This window comes from Lonchura striata, chromosome 14 (assembly GCF_050655825.1).
Source record: "Lonchura striata isolate lonStrDom1 chromosome 14, ASM5065582v1, whole genome shotgun sequence".
NCBI classification, from domain to species: domain Eukaryota; kingdom Metazoa; phylum Chordata; class Aves; order Passeriformes; family Estrildidae; genus Lonchura; species Lonchura striata.
The window spans coordinates 5,332,067-5,344,382 of NC_140716.1; the positions used below are offsets into that span (position 1 = coordinate 5,332,067).

At 57.5% G+C, this 12,316-nt stretch overlaps 1 protein-coding gene across 3 annotated transcripts in view; it reads right to left on the minus strand.

Annotated features, from left to right (window-relative positions):
* ELFN1 (extracellular leucine rich repeat and fibronectin type III domain containing 1) overlaps nt 1–10,433 on the minus strand; it is a 104,581-nt gene extending 94,148 nt beyond the window's left edge. For 2 of the 3 annotated variants that reach the window (XM_021539699.3, XM_085591685.1), the window contains exon 1: nt 10,116–10,433. The gene's annotated coding sequence lies outside the window, so the exon portion shown is untranslated. Of the gene's footprint in view, nt 1–7,099; nt 7,351–10,115 lie in introns of those variants that run through there. The other variant, XM_021539698.4, reaches the window with a different exon arrangement.
* Nucleotides 10,434–12,316: the final 1,883 nt, after the last annotated feature.

Below are 12,316 nucleotides of genomic sequence, written 5' to 3' on the forward strand. Positions count from 1 at the left end.
AAGCCTGAGTGGGAAGTGCCCCTACAGTGCTGCTCCACACACTCCTGATTTTACTCCAGGCCAGGCATAAATTTCTCAGTACAATGATGAAAATAAACTACTTCAACTTCTCAAGTGTCCCAGGCTTTTTCCTGGTAACCAGACTGACCAATTGTTTATCCTGGAGAGGGAAGGGTTAATTAATCATGTCACAAGGTGAGCCCCTGGACCACACAACTACCATCTCCTGCTTGGTGAAGCACCAGCATTAAAGGAACCAGCACTGAGCTGAAGTTAAGACATTTATCCTTTGACAATACTCCATTGCAACAACTTTATTTTGATGATACGGGATGATTAATTCTCACAGCCACTGTCATTTCCTTTGATAAATTTTTGGGGCTGTGGAGTGACATTTGCTCAATGCACCTTTCCTGAAAAGCTGTAGTGTGGAGGAGAGGGATGCTCCATGCATCAGCCATCAGTAACCTGCCTCTGCCAGCTGCAGGTGGCCAGGAGAGATACGGTGAGGAATTGGGGGATGCTTACAGAAAGCTCTGACTGGTAAAGGCCGTGGAGTGACAGGAAGGTGTGTTAAACAGCCAACGTTGTAAGAAACAGTGAGAGTATGTCTTTCTTAGTAGAAAGAGAGGAGACTGTTGGTTGCAAACACCACAGCCAAGAGCTGCAGCAGATTGTTTTTGGTTTGTTTTTTTTTTTTTTACCACAAACATGCTGGAATCCTGAGAGAGCCTTTCCGGGGCTGAGTCGCAGCCACAGCAAGCTCTCACAACTTCTCTAGAAGGCAAAACACATCCAAAAAAATCAGACTGATCAAGACAGACAAATGTCTCAACTGTAGCCTTCACTAATTGCAAAAAAATCCAACCCAGCCTGGAAACCTTAATCTTAACCTGTGCAGCTCTGAGCTCCCCCCACCTGTAACATGAGGACAAGAATATTTCCCTCACCCAGCTGCTGCAAGGTTCTCCTAATCAATCAGCTCATTAATTCATGCAAAGCATTAGACAGGCAGCAGATGGATGACTTTACACAATAGTGTTTTCTACAGTGAAATATTTCCACTTAATTCTCCACCAGCAGCTGCCTGCCCACTCTCATCACACCAGCACGGAGTGGTCCAGGCTCACACAAGGACACACGTGAGTTCCAGAGCAGCAGAATCTCCCCTGGATCCAAACAGCACCCAGTGCCACATGGAATTCCCTGGCTGGAGACACCCTTTCCACAAGGCTTCTTAACAGACTTGATTTTCCTCATATTTAAAAGCTGTCTCGGGAGCGTAATGATTTTAAATTCACTCCCCGCCGCAGTCAATCAATGGAGCGGCGGCTGCCGGTGCTGGCGAGCAGGCGGTGATGAATGGGGCTGGGGAGGCTGCACCGCCGAGCCAGAGCAGAGCGTGGGCAGAGGGTGGGGAAGAGAAGCAAAGCCAGGAACAGAAATGAAAAGGAAGAAAAGGGGCAGGGGGGGTAGAAAAGCCCGGACTGCTCTCTGCGAAGTTGGGACGAGCGTTGGGCTGGAAGGCGTCGCTTGGAGGGAGCAGCCTTGGCTGGCGTTCGTCTCCCTGATCAGTCACCATCCTCTACCTTGAAGAAAGCAGGTGACACGTTTTGTTTCAAGCAAGTGCTAACCCCAAGCCTGGCTCGCGGTGAGGACAGAGCCCTGGCACCAGCACCCACCTGCACACGTGCCCCTGAGCCAGCTCTGCTTTCCAGGAGCTGCCGGAGAACAAATGCCCCAGAGCAGCCCCCGGGAGCACATCTCCCCTGCAGCCAGAGCATGAAGGGCACAGGAGCTTCCCCCAACCTTCCCCGTGCAGCAGCGGGCAGACAAGCCCCACAGGATGGCACACAGCTCCCTGTGCCCCCCATCCCTGCACTGCGCCAGGTCCCGGGAGGAGCAGCCCTGTGTGTCACACTCACCCCAGAGGGACAGGGAGCATCCATCCCTGCAAGTACCATGAGTTTCCAGAGAGGAAAAATATCAAATAATCCCATTTGGGGGAGCCCAAAGGGCCTAATCCTGCCCCAGCATGCTGCAGATCGCCCTGCTCTACGGAGAACAGATGTTGTTCAGCATTCAAAAGGAGCTGCTTCAGATCTGGGCTCTTTTTCTCCCTCTTCCTCCTATTACAGGGTCAGGTCAGTGCTGTGCAGCCTGTCAGCGTAAAAAAAAAAATTTTAAAAAAATCATAATACAGAAAACTGCTATTCCCAAAGAAGCTGCAGCTTGTGGTATGAGCATCACAGCTGAGTGTTACGAGTCTCACAAACCAGAGAGGGGAAAGAGTCGAAAATGAAACTCGCCACACCAGCAAAATAAAAATATGACGCAGTAAATTAATGATGTTGCTACAATTTGAGAAAACACTAATTAAGAATGTGTAATTGAATTAATTCATTATTTAGAAATCCCAGCAAACCCTGAGTGGGAATATAAATACATTATATGGTTCCTTTGACATCAAGCCTCTCTCATACCTCACTACCCACAATTTACTTTAATGTCACCAGAATCTCCAGATTTATTTATGTCCTTGCCATTGACCACTGCTTTACATTTATCCCACATATCAATATCCTCTCCCCTCAATTCCACACACTCAAGTGCTCCATATGGGGTGGTGATCACCATTTGATAAGTCATAAGTAAGTGCAATTAATTAGCTCAGCTCATCAACCACTTCCCCTCCCAATGCCCTGCAGCCACAGATCTGGGTCTAATTTGTTTAGAGCCTGGAAAAACATCAAATACCTCATTAAAAAAGAAATCCATCTCCTAGAAATACATTTTTTCTACAGTTTCAAGTGTCAGTTTGCTCCACGTTACACTGGGAAAGGCCCTGCACATGCAGGATCTAAACCCAGCCCAGAATAGGTCAAGAAATGAATATCATCACATTGTGAAAATAGAAGAAAACAGTATCTCTGGGAAAAGTCAGCCCCTCAAATGTATCACAGCACCTGTGGAATGTCCTGAGATCGTGCATCTGCAGATGAGATGGTTTAGGAGTGCTTTGGATATTTAGCAAGAGGCTTTACAAACATTATTCTACCCTCATTTTGAGCCTTTCAGAGCAAGGGTTAGAGTTCTTATTACCATTTCTAGGAAGATATACAAATACACCAGAAAGAAAAAAATAAATCCAGTTAAATTGTTTAAAACTGCTAAAGACTCTTTTAAGGAAAGGAGAGAGAGAAAAGACTGCAGCCAAATCCAAGTTCATATACATACATATAGCTCTGGGAAAGGGAAAAAGAAGCAGCACTAAAGTGCCTTGTGTTAGGTATGAGCACACACTGTAGCAAATTATGTATGCTGTTTATAAAACATATTGGAGGACTTTTCCCCTAAAAGATGCCATAGAGAGTATAAGATTTTATGATCTCTGCCTGTCCATTTTACAAAGATATACACAAAAAAAGTAGCCAAATCTGCCTGCAGTTTAACTCCATTAAATCCAATGAATGAGTTTGGCCCACGAAAACTCTGCACTTACTGTAATAAAGTTAAAAGCTGATAGCAGCTGATACAGTGAAACACATACATTTCCATACTCTTATTCCTGCAGATTTAAAAATACGAATGAGTTCAGAGATTGCCCTTGTCCAGCTCATAAGAAATGCTGGAATGGGAAAGAAAAAAAAAACAAAAAAACAGATCTTGGAGATTTTCCCACTGACTCCCTCTAAGCACAAAGGAGAGAGGGGTGGGGGAAGCCAGCAGAATTGTGGTCATTTGGCTTTTCTGAGAGCTCTGAAACGTATGATGTGTGTGTTAGAATAATCCCCTGATGGTTTGGTCCCCAAGAGGGGCAGGACCCCACTCAGCAGGAGCAGAGGTCACAGCCCTGGGATCCCACTTGTCCCTCCTCAGACCCCAGAGAGGACAAGGAGCTCCCAGGGCACAGATGTGGGATGCTCTGCTCCCTGAGGGAGCTGTCCACACTTCATCAGCTGAGGGCTTTCCTCATGAGCACTGCTTCTACAGCCACTGGGCCATCTTTAACTGTACCTTGAACCTCACATTGCACAGGGGACCACACCAGGGAGTGCAGAGATTTAAGCCCAAACAAGAGATTCAAGCCTGCCCTGATTGATAGGCATTTTGGGTTTGTTTATTGGGATGTTTTTTTAAACAGGCAGTTTTCTCACAGGCTCCTGCCATAACACCAACTCCCACCTCCACCTCCCCAGCTTCCTGCTGTGTCCCCCCAGCTTCTTTACCCAGGCTCATAAACCCCTGCAGCCTCAGTGCCACCTCCCCCAGACCCTCCTGCCCCAGCTCTTCATGGTGCAATGAGGCTCCAGGTCCCCCTCACCTGGAGCTCTCATAACTCCTTTCTTTGATATTTATTATCATTTGCTCCTATTACAGAGATGTCTCAGGGACTGAGATAACCTTTGTGCTGGATACATACACTCCCCACTCCAGCAGCCAAATAACACCTCATGAATCATTTCATGCTCTTTGTCCTCTTTTTCCCCATCCAGCCCCTGGCACTGCTCTGCACTCTGGACCAAGGCTCAGGGTCTCCAGTCCCTTCACCCCAAAGTCCTCACAGACCAACTGCTTTCACAGCTCTGCCTCCCTCCTCACCCACAGTTTGGGCAGTGTGTGACTCCACAGCTGTCCCATCGAGCTCCACACAGCTCCTCTCCTCCCCACCAGCCTCCTCTGGGCCCAGTTTACTGCTGGCCATCAGATCTCCATCTCCCCACACCCAGATACTCCTCCCCAAAGCTGCCCTGACATCAGGCTCGTGCCAACCCTCCCCAATCCCTCGGTTTGCAACGACAAGAAAATACAGCAGCTGCACAAAATCGTGCCAAACACTGCTCAAGGCTGTGCTCCTTGCTCATACCCTCTTGACATTCTCCACAGTAGCTGCCCATCTCCTCAGCCCTGCGCCTCACAGCCTTGTTGGTGACTCTACAGCTGCCTCCCCACTGCCCAGATCAGCACAGCTCACCTGCAGCAAGCCCCCAGCCCCACATCCTTCCCTCCTCAGGCTCCTCACTGCCCTGCAACAGCTCCTTCACAAGTCCCTCTGCTCCACCAGACTTCCCTGTGCCCTTTCTGAAAAACCACATAATCCTAAGCTTTTGCTTCACCTGGAGCTACCACCAATTCACAGCAAGTGCTGGCAGCTGGGATGTTGCAGGAGATGCTGTGCTGCTGTGGCTTTTCTCAGCATGAAATCCTGGTCCTGGAGCAGCCAGCAGGGAAGAGCATCCCAATCAGCATGGCTGGGATGCTCCTGGGTGCTGCTTTCTGTGTTCCTCTGGAATGCAGGGCTTCCCTGACATAGCCCACTTACTTATCACCAGCACATACATGGAGAAAAAGTATTAGAAAAAATTGCCCAAGGATGGGGCTGAGACTTGATGAACAGATGGGACAGCTCTGGTCTCTGCAGGGCATGGACCTCACGTCCTGTCCCCTTCACAGCTCCTCCAACCCCAGTGTTACACCCAGAGCTCAACTCATAAACCTCAAAAGCACTGACCACATCCTGCTGTTTGCATGCATCGTGCACTCCTGTGTTTAGCACAGACGGGAGAACCAGAATACATAATCCACTGCTCACAGTAACAAACCTTGCACCTAGAACAAGCCAAAAGCCTGACCTTTCAGAGTTAAGCATCCTGGTGAGAGGTTAGATCTTGTGTTTTCTGATCATCAAGCAGGGAAGCATTAGCCAGACAGGGAGAACAAGCTCTTATCTAGACCTGATTTCTCTCCCCTCCAGGGGATCCTGTAGGATATTTCAGTTCTGCTCGCTGTATGATTCTTCCCTCCCCCAATAGCTTGAAATCAGCCAAATTCACAATCTAATCTGGCCAGGAGTCAAAGGGGAGAAAAATCAAGTCCTAATGCAGTGGCTTTGAATGGGGAACTGAAGCCAATCAGAAAGGCATTATTGATCCCTGCTCGGAGCACCTCGGTCAGGGAGGGGGAAGCTGCGGGCAGCCGCAGAGCTGCCCACCGCAGCCAGCCAGGGCTGCCCTGCCAGGCCCGCAGCGTTCCCAGCGGAGCTCCCAGCGCTGCCCGGGCTGGGAGCCGGCCCGGCCGGCACGGCGAGAGCACCCAGCACCCCGTGCCGCCAGTGGCGAGCAGCAGCCAGCCCCGGCGAGCAGCCCCTGGCCAGCAGCAGCCCCTGGCCAGCAGCAGCCCCTGGCCAGCAGCAGCCCACGCGGGAGCGTGACCCGTGTGCTGCCTGCAGCGCTGTGTTTGTGTGCAAACACTTCCAGCGCGCATCGCCTCGGCGTGGGCCCGTCTGCGGTGGCCGCGCTGCTCCACGGACGGGATGTGCGCTCCGAGGGCTGCGCGCATTCCGGCGGCGTTAGTGCGGGGCAGCTCTGCGGGAGAGCCGGGGGCAGGGCAGGGCAGGGCAGGGCAGGGCAGGGCAGGGCAGGGTCTGTGTGTGTGTAGGGCTGCCTGTGCCGCACAGTCCCCGCAGCAAGCAGGGACAGGCAGCGGGTGCCTCAACGCGGGCAGCGGGGCAGGGGCAAGCGAGGATGGCGAGCAGCCGGACAAGGCTGAGCTCAGCTCTGGGCATCCCTGGGCGCGATCCCGATGATCCGGCCCGCGTCAGCGCTGGCTACGGGCTCCTCTGCCTTATGTAACCACGGCAGGGATGGAGCGCCGAAGGGGGATGGAGACCGGGGGGAGAGGAGCTCCCCACTGAGCCCCGAAAGCAAAGGGGCCGCGGCAGAAGCTGCATATCCCCGGCAACGTAACTCTAGCCGCCCGGCCGAGCGCCGCTGCCACCGGGCAGGCTGGCCCGGCTCGGGGCTGTCCCGGTGCGGAGCAGGTCCAGCCTCGGGGCCGGTCCCGCCGGGAGATGCCGCCGGCTCAGCCCGCAGCCTTCCAAAGCCGGCGGGCTCGGGGCGGCAGTACCGGGGGAGGAAAGGAGTCCTAGGAAGTTTAGGGACTCCACATTTCACAAGGAGTCAGGAGGAAAACATGCTTCCTAAAAAAAAAAAAAGCCTAAACCCATGCAGGGTCCCGGTAGCTCCTGTCCCCCTTTGGCTGTGCCCCCCAACCTGCCATCCCGGGCACGGCGGGGCCGTGGGGCACTGCACCCCCTTACCTGCCGGCGTCACGTCTGCTGCTGCCTGCCCTGCTCCTGCTCTTCCTCCTCCTCTCCTTCCTCCTCCTCTCTCCCTCTCCCTGCTGCTTGGGGCTCTTTATGGAGATTCATTCATTCATGCCTTCCCATCGGTCCCTCAGCCTTTCCCTGCCTCCCGGAGGCAGACCGTGTGACGCCTCGCCCCTTTCCAGCCACTTTCTCTTGTCACAGAGCGGCGCTGCCCCAGCCCGGAGCGGCGGCCGGGCTGGGACACGCGTGGGCAGCGCCGGGCCGGGGGAGCGTCCCCCAGCGCGGGGTGAGGGGCGTGGGCGGGCGTGGGCACGGCACCGACCCGCCCTGGTGGGTACAGACTGTCTCTGGCATCGTAGCAGGGGCGTGGGGACGGCCCCAGGGCTTTCCGCTCTGCCCTGCGCTTTCCCCATCCCCACGCCAAGCCGCTCCCACCGAGAAGCAGCTCTGCGGACAGGGCACGGGTGGGCCCGTATCCCCGACCATTCCCCGGGCAACCCTCGCCCTTTCTTTCTGTCTCTGCTCGCCCCTCCATCCTATTCCAGCTCGTCTTTCCTCAGCCTCTCCCGCTGCCTCCGCACGGCTCCCGGACCGCATCCCGCCCTGCCGAGCGCTGCCCCATCCCCGCCGCTGACAGAAGCGCCGGCTCCGGCTCGGAGCGGGCGGCGGGGCCCGGCTCACCGGCCGCCCCGTGTCCTTCGCACCCCACCCCCGGGCCGCTCGCTCCTCCAGGTCATCGGGCAAACTTCATCCCTGCTCCAGCCTTCCCCAGGACGGGGTCCCCCCACTACCCAGAGCTGCACTTCGGGGGCTTGGAGACACGCTCCCGGTCCCTATCGACCCCACCCCACTGCCATGGCAAACCCAGAGGGTCTAGAGGAGTGTGAGCCCTGCTTGGTGTCAGGCAGCACGGCGGGAGGTGCTGACGGGGGATTTTAGGTGCTAAATTCGAGCGGATTGCCTCGTCTCTGCGAAAGCAGAGGGTTATTCTTTCCAGGCAGGCAGGGCGGAAAAAAACATGCTTTTTAAAGACATCGTCGGAAATGTGAAGAGCAGCTCCCGGGTTTTGGCGCTGCCACAGCATTCGGAGCGATAAACCCTCAACTTGGGGTGAAACCCCTTAAAAACCCTCCTAGGAGCGCCCCGCCCGCTCCCGTTGAGCCGCGCCGTTCCTGCCGCCGGTGCCACCCCCTTTGCATCGGTGCCATCAATTTCTATTACCGATCGCTTTATTCACCGCTGCAAACTTCTAAATATTTAATCCAGCGCGAACCGGCGGCGGAACGCGCGAAGCCGACGGGAGGAGGCGAGTCCCCGGCCGGGGAGGCGGGAGCGGCGGCTCTGCCCCGGGGGAGCCCGGTGATGCCAGTCCCCCCCGTCCCCTCCCTCCGCGGGGCTTTCCCGGGGCTGCAAATCGCAGCCTGGACGTGGGCAGCACCGCAGGTCCCCCGGGCTGCCCGAGCCGGAAAGGCAGGGATGAGCGGAGGTGCGGAGGATTCTGTCCAAGGGGAGCTGGAGGAGGAAAGGGCTGCGGGGGGACACCCGGCACCTCCCCAGCACCGGGCGCCGCTGCCCCGCGGGTCCCGCCGCGCACGGGACGAGCAGCCACGCTCCACACGGAGCGGGACGAGGACTGGGAACCGCCGGGGGTTTGGGCTGGTTGGAGAGATCCTGCCCAGAGAGCGGAGGCTGCCCGCATCTCCCTGGTATCCCCGCGTTCCATGCACTGCCCCAAGGATCCTCAGACCCGGCCGAGCCTCATTTAAAAAGCAACCAAAAAAAAAAAAAATTCTTTGGCAACTCCGCTGCGCCGAAGGGCGAGTGCCCGGTCCGACGGGCGAGTTTGTCGGTGCTTCGTGTTCTGCCTGTATTCAGGAACCGAGACGGAACTTTACGGCAACATCTGTCATTATAATTAAAACTGCAACACACCCTCCGGGAAGGAACACGTTCCCGCGTCGTCGTGTGTCCGTTCCATCTCCCCCCGCCTCCCCACCTCCACCGCCGCCCTTTTCTAAAAAAAAACCCAACAACCAACCAAGCGAAAGCGGCTCAAACTCTCAGGCGGGCACCTGCCCCCGACCTCCCCCGAGCCATCGACAGCGGCAGCCGCACCGGCGAGGTCCCGGGGCCCGTCCCCCTCTCCGGAGCACGGACACCCCCCCCCCCCCTTCCCCGCCCTCCTCCACTAATTTTCTTTAATTAAAGCTCTATGTGCGGCGCGTTTGGCTAGGACAGAAATAGCCGCTGAAGGAGCGCGTGTGGGGGGAGGCAGGTCCCAACTGCCGGCGTGGGAATGCAGAAGGGATTGGGGGGCGGGGGGAGCAGAGCCGGAGAGCGGCTCTGCCACAGCTCCCACCCCAAGGTTCGCAGCCTCCAGGGTTATTTGGGGTGAGGGCGACGCTCTGCCCTGTCCGAGCGCTCCGTGCCGGCGTTGTGGCGACCCGTGCGGAAGACCCCTGCCCCCGAGGCCATGCTACTGCCCGCGGCGCCGGCTCTTCCCCCGGAGCACCGCGGCTTCCCGCAGGCACCAGTTGCAAAGGCTCCCCCGGGGATGCTCCGGCTGGGGCGCACCCCGGCGGCGGAGGGAGACCCCGAAGTGGGGATCCCCCATGGGCGGGGAGGGAACGCGGGCCCAGCGGCCGGAGGGGTTCCCGCTTCCGCAGCCCTGCGGAGCTGCTCCGGTCCCGATCTCCCGCTCGCCCTGGGGATGAGGACAGCGGGAGCAGCCCCGGCCGAACTGGGGAGGGGAGGGCGCCCCTCTCCCCTCGCCGCCGGCCCCGCGCTCCCCTCCCGCCGGAGCCCCAGCCTGGGCTGCAGCCGCTAAAAGTTTGGCGACACGGAGCGGCCACCGGGGGCTGCGCGGGGCTCCCGGCAGCGCGGGGCGCCGCGGCGGGGCGACACCGGGCGCGGGGCCGGAGCGGAGCGGGGCGGGGGGCTCCGCTCGGGGTCGGGGGCGGCGGGGGGGGCCCGGGCGGGCTGCGGCGGGGGATGCGGGCGCACCTACCTGCTCCGGAGGCGGCTCCCGGCGCTCGGCGGCGCGCCCAGCCCCGAAGCGCGGTGATGGGCGGCGGACGCACCCGCGGCTGCGGCTCCCCGCGCCCTTCCAAGCGGGCGGGCCGGGGGCAGGAGGCGGGCAGGGAAACGCAGCCGGAGCCGAGCAAATCCCAGCGCTGGAGCCCGGCCTCCGAGAAGAGAAGGGCTGCAGCTCCTCACTGCGTCAGGCGAAGAGCCCTGCCCGTGCGGGCGGCGCCGGGCAGCGCTGCCAGGCCCGGGGGGCTCCGCCGGCAGCGCTCGGCACGGCTCGGCTCGACGCGGCTCGGCTGGGATGGGATGGGCACGGCGCAGTTCGGCTCGCTGCGGGCCGGCTGGAGGGGCGAGATGGGGCACGGCACGGTTCGGCTCGGTACGGCCTAGCACGGTCCGGTACGGCTCGGCACGGCCGGTTCGGCTCGGTTCCGGCTCGGCATGGCACGGATCGGTAGAGCTCGCCGGGGCTCGGTGACGGCCCGGAGCGATAAAGGGCTTGGTCGGCAGAGTCGGGCTGGCACCGGGAGCTGGGGGCTGTGTGTGGATGACACCGAGTGTGACACGGGGTGTGTGACACTGTGACACTGGGTGTGTGACATTGCGCGGTACAGTGTGTACACGACACTCTATTTGTGACACTTGGATGTTTGTGACACTGCCCGTGTGAGTGACACCTTGTGAGAGTGGGGCTGTGAGTGTGCAGGGCTTGTGAAGTGTCCGTGTCGGGGACATCTGCCTTTGTGTGTGTGTGTGGTGACACCCTGAGGGGGTGCAGGGATGATCGTGTTTGTGTGTTGGGGTGTATCTGTGCAGTGGGAGGGTGCAGGGTCCAGGGTGTGTCTGTGTCTGAATTTACACACCCGGGTGTGTGTCTCTGTGAGCCTGTGAGAACATCTCTGCGTGTCCTCATGTGTGCATGGCAGCCACCCCGCCCCTCACACCAAATCTGAACCTCCGTGGGCCAAACTGGTCCCAGCTGGGCAGCACCAGGTAATGCTGGGAGCAGAGGACTGGGACTAGCCATGACACTGATGGGGGGGACCACGACCCCCGCCACAGCTCCCAGGGGTACCCAGCCCCTGTGCTCAGCCATTCCCAGGCATCCTCCTGCCTCAGACCTCCCTTCCCCTGTCCCAGAGACTGCCATCCTGCCTCCCCATTTTGGGCAGGCTTGCTGTTTTAGCAACACAAGACACCTTTAATCAGGATGATTAAATTGTGGCTGGCACTGAGCTGGCCCTTGGAATAGAAGTGCTCTTCTCTCTCCCCAGGCACTGTCATTTGAGGTAAGGACTAGCCCGTGTATTTTTTGGTGATGGTTTGAGGTGTCTCAAACCATCTCCAAAACCACCTCCTAGGCAGCAATTTCGTTTTGCAGCTCTGCAAGAAGGTGGCAGGGGAGAGAGAAAAAGATGGGTGCAGGAGAGAAATTTTACTCCTTTCAATTTAATAGCAACAAGACCAACACCACCACAGCCAAAAAACCTGAAGCGTGGAGTAATAGATCTGGGAGACAGCCTGGGAACAGGCAAGCAATGGCCCCTCTCCAAATGGCAGCTGGCAACCTGGCACAGCACTCAGCTGCATTAGACACACAGCCCAGGAAAGTGCCCGTGGGAATGCAGGAGATACCCTGCATGATGGAGAGGATGGGCATGGAGAATGGATCCAGCATCCTCTCTTCCACAGCTGTGACCCAGTCCCCAGGGGCTTGGTCTCTGGGTGAGTAGGTTGATCTGAGGTTCTTCCATTCCCCTTCACCACCTGTGCTCATGCCCTTGAAGTATGGAAGAACCCTTTCTCCCTGGAGCAGGGATATCCCATTCTCTCATGTCCCATGGGATGCCCTAAAGGCAAGGAATTCCCACTGAAATTGCTTTGGACTAATGAATACCCAGGCAATGACATGAAATAGCAGGGGCCACCATGAGGGTGGCTCTGGGGTCAAATGTCTTCCTGGAGAGATGACAGATAAGAGGTCCCATCCTTCCTCTGTCTTTGCTGGAGAAGGAGCAAACTGGATTTCCTGGGGAGGTAACAGATACTGCCAGGTCCCTCCTGGTGTCAGAGCAGGGTGTTCTGGGGTTCAGCCACACAAACCCTGGGCCAGCCACAAACACTGAGGGCTCATGCCAGCCCTGGAGCTGCGACTGGCACCTGGCAGCTGGATGAAGAACC